At 43.7% G+C, this 4,468-nt stretch overlaps 1 pseudogene; it reads left to right on the forward strand.

Annotated features, from left to right (window-relative positions):
• The first annotated feature begins 1,209 nt into the window (after positions 1-1,209).
• Positions 1,210-4,169, forward strand: LOC142449316 (MICOS complex subunit MIC19 pseudogene; annotated as a pseudogene).
• The last annotated feature ends 299 nt before the right edge of the window (positions 4,170-4,468 follow it).

Consider the following 4,468-nt stretch of genomic DNA (forward strand, 5'->3'; position numbering starts at 1 on the left):
CCATGCCTTCCAACCAGCAAGGTAAGCTCCAACTGTGTCTTCCCCCAGCAAGTAAGGCCCCAGGTGTCCCCAAAACCTGCCAAGGAAGTGTCTGACCATTCCCATCAAGGAAGGCTTCAGCTATCCCCGGGACCTGGCTAGGCAGACCCTGGCTGGTCCTATGACACAACATAGGAAGCCCTAGCCATCTTTGTCCCCAGTCAAGCAAGGCCCTGGTCGCCCTAGCAACCCAGAAAGGAAGGTCTCTGACATCCTAGGAAGGAAGGACTCAGACACCACACATCCTAGAAAGGAAGGCCCTAATCATCCCCAAAGCCCAACATGATAGACCCTGGTCATCCCCAAATACAGCAAGGAATGTCCTGGCCATCCCAGCAACCCATCAAAAGTCAACTACCCACATACAACCCTGCAGTCCACTCAAGATTAATAGCTGCACCATGAAAGTCAATTACCCCCATACAACCCAGCAGTCCACGCAAGATTAAGAGCTACATCATGAAAGTCAACTACCCCAAACAACCCAGCAGTCCACACAAGATTAAGAGCTACACCTTGAAAGTCAACTACCCCCATGCAACCCAGCAGTCCATGCAAGATTAAGAGCTACACCTTGAAAGTCAACTCCCCATGCAACCCAGCAGTCCACACAAGATTAAGAGCTACACCATGATGTCACAGAATGTGCAGGCAATCACAGTACACACACACACACACACACAATCAAGATAAACAACCACAAACAACTAAATAGTGCCCAGACCCAAAGGATTATTCTGAAGAAGAGGCCTTGGAAATATCAGGAAGAGAATTCAGGAGAATTATATTCACTATCTTTCTGTAGATCCTTTCAGAAGAGAGGGTTGTAAAACTACAAATCAACACCAAATAGATCTCCATTTTAAAAATACAATAACAGCATTTGACAATATGCTTAAAGATCTGAGTAACAATAGAAGAAAGGGAAAACTGAATTAGTCAGCTTGAAAACAATTCTTTCTAATACAACTGATGAACAATTAGCAAACATGAAAAGGAATCTGAAGAAAGCCTACAAATGATGTGGATGCCATCAAAAGGAACAACCTACGTCTCATTGGGATGTCAGGGCAAAAATAAATTTAAAATCTACAGGGGAAAAATGGAGACAATAGCTAAACAAGAAGTTTAGACAATCCCAAATAGTATCAACTCCAGAAGAAAAACACGATGGCATATCAGAGTCAAACTCTCCAGTATCACGGAAAAGGAGAGAATCCTGAGTGTAGCAAGGGCAAAAAGAACAGTAACGTACCAAGGAAAACCTGTAAGAATAAATGCAGAGTTCTCATCAGAAACATGCAGGTAAGAAGACAGAAGAGTAACACATATCAAATCCTGAAAGAAGAAAATTGCCAACCAAGAATCCTATATCCAGCAAAATTATCTCAACTGTGAGAAAGAAATAAGGATATTTTCAAATAAGAAAAAGTTAAAGGAATTTGTAAAAAACAAGAAAGCATTACAAAAAATACTACAAGAACACTTTAGACAGGGAATCAAAACCACAGCAGACAAACCTGAGAACATGCAAATTAATAACACTCAGAAATAATTACAGTGAAAACAATATGCTGAACACAGAATAGAGGAAGAACAAAGAAACTAATAAAGCCACCCCCCAAAAAAAAGAACACTCAGAAAAATGACAGCAATAAACCTACACATATCAATAATGCCACTGAATGTCAATGGGCTGAATGCACCAGTCAAAAGATAGAGGATAGCAGACTAATTTAGAAGGCAAGAGTCATCAATATGCTGCCCACAAGAGCGAAATCTTGAACACACAGACAAGATTAGACTAAAATCAAAGAATGGAGAAAACTTCAGCAAACTAATCACAGTGCCTTCCCTCTGCACCCCCACCCCCAATTCACCCCCCCAAAAAAACCAGAAGTGCCTATATTAATCTCAGCTAAAATAGACTTGAAGGAAAAAACATGAGAGTAAAATAAAAATATTGCATGATTAAAGAAACAATAGAACAAGAAGACACATTCATGTGAAACAAATATGTCCCCAGTGAAAGACTCTTGAAATACAGGAATCAAATTCTCAGCGTTGGAGAGAGAAATAACTCAGCAATAATAGTGGGAGACCTCAATAAACCACTCTCAGGAAAGGCAGAGCATCAGTAAAGAAACACCATAAAGTCACAGAAGAATTAAAAAACACAATAAACCAACTCAACCTTCTAGACATTTCCAGAGCCCCCCGCCTAATAACGCAGCATACATTCCTCTTAGGTCTCCAGAATGCAGAGTAGGTCACAGATTAAGCCATAATAGATTTGAATCACTAAGATTCTCCAACCCTTTTTCCCAGACCACAATGTTATACAACGAGATATCAACAATAGAAATCTCAAAAGTGAACGATCGATTTTGAAAATAGCATGCTTCTTAAAAACCACTGGCTAAAAGATCCAAAAACGGAATGAAAATTTTAAATTCTTAAAGAAAATGAGAACAAAAACACAAAAGAAGCACCTTTGGGACACAGCAAAAGCACTTATCAGACAGCAATTTATAGCAATCAACCCACATGCGAAAAAAGAGAAAACCAAAACCAATGCTGTAACACAACATCTTCAACAAATAGGATGTGAGCAAGAAAATAAATCATCAACCAACAGGAGAAAAGAAATCATAAAGATTGGAGCAGGTATTGGAAAGCTGGCAGGGAGGACATCTGCAAGGTAAGATGCTGGTTCTTTGAAAGGATTAACAAAATCGACAAACAGCTTGCAAACTTAACAGAGAAAAAGAAAGATATGCAAATATCTAGATTTAGAGATGAAACAGGTGGCATAACAGATCCAAATGAAATAAAAAATAATAACACTACTATGAAAAACTGTACCCTAAAAACTAAATGAAATGGGAAATTTTCTAGAAACACATCATCGACCCAAATTGCATAGTGGCAAAGAACACCCCACAGACTCATAACAAAAGAAGAAACCATGCAGGTCATTAAAAAATAACAAAACTTCCATCCAAGAAAAGTCTAGGACCAGATGGCTGCACAGGGGAATTTTACCAAGTCTTCAGGGAGAGCTGTCACCAAGCAAGAGCTGTCACCAATTCTACAGATTCTTCCAGTAGATGGAAAAGGACAACAAACTCCCAAACTCATTTTATAAAGTCAGCAGAACTCCAATACCCAAACCAGACAAGGACGCCACAAGGATAGAAAACAACAGATCAAGATCTCGTATGAACATAGACGCAAAAATTCTCAACAAAATTCCGGCCAATAGAATCCAACAATATATCAAATAAATAATACAACACGAACAAATGGGAGTCATACCAGGAACACAAGAATGACTCAGCAATAGAAAACCAATCAATTGGCCATGCACGGGGAACGTCCGCTCCCTGTACCCACCGGGTCACCTTCAAGGTGGACGAGAATGAGAAAATCAAGGTGGTGAAGGGCATTCGGCTTTCAGAAAACGTCTCTGCGCTACCCTGGAGGTTATGGTGCCTCGTAGACTTGAAAAGAAGAGTGGCCAAGGAGCAAGCCAGGAAAGAATCTGAAAAGCAAAACCCACTGAAGCAAAGCAAAGAGCTGGACCGTGAGCAGGCCAACGAGCAACTGACCCGGGCGCTTCTCCGAGAGCGGATCAGCGGCGAGGAGGAGCACTCCAAGGCAAAGCACCTGGCCAAGCAACTGGAAGAGAAAGCTCGGGTGATCGAGAAGCAGGACGCCTTTTACAAAGAGCAGCAGGCTAGACCGGAGGAGAGGAACTTCGCGTGCTACAAAATCACCACTGAGCAGTGTCAGAAAGCTGCCGAGTAAGTGGAAGGGAAGTGCAAGCGGTGTGGCTGCCACCCAGTCTGTGCTGACCCGCAGGCCAGAACCCTCCAGTGTGACCGCCAGAACACCAACAGACCCTCGCCTGCTCTGCTCTGGCCGCCCAGTGCATGCAGTGTGTCCACAGGGCCCAACAAGTGGGTGCTTGTGTCCCTGCGAAGCAGCCAACAGGACAGGAGGAGAGGGAGGCTAAAACCCACGGCGGAAACCAGGGGAACTCCATCCACTCGGATTCCAGAGGTGGAATTTTACCCCCTCCCCTCCCCTCCCTTCCCCAAGCACCCCATGAGAAAACTACTTACTGAGAGAGAACATGAAAGAAAGACACGAAATGACGGCTTCCACAGATACCAGTCCCAGGCGGACCAGGCCCAGCTCAGGGACGGGCTGGCCCCCTCGGACAGCTGCCGTGTTGGGACTGCCCCTGGGTGGTGGTGAAGGGGGGTTGTCTCCTTTAGGGTGTGTTCCATTCATTTCCCCTGACCCCAGCCTTTCTCTCCCATCAGCCGTGTGGTGGGGCAAGACTGGCCCACAAGCCAGGCAGGATGGTCCCGATTGTGGCCCAGTGGTTTTCTCTCCATTTCTCTCCTTCTGGGCAGATTCT

Source organism: Tenrec ecaudatus, chromosome 5 (genome assembly GCF_050624435.1).
Source record: "Tenrec ecaudatus isolate mTenEca1 chromosome 5, mTenEca1.hap1, whole genome shotgun sequence".
NCBI lineage: Eukaryota > Metazoa > Chordata > Mammalia > Afrosoricida > Tenrecidae > Tenrec > Tenrec ecaudatus.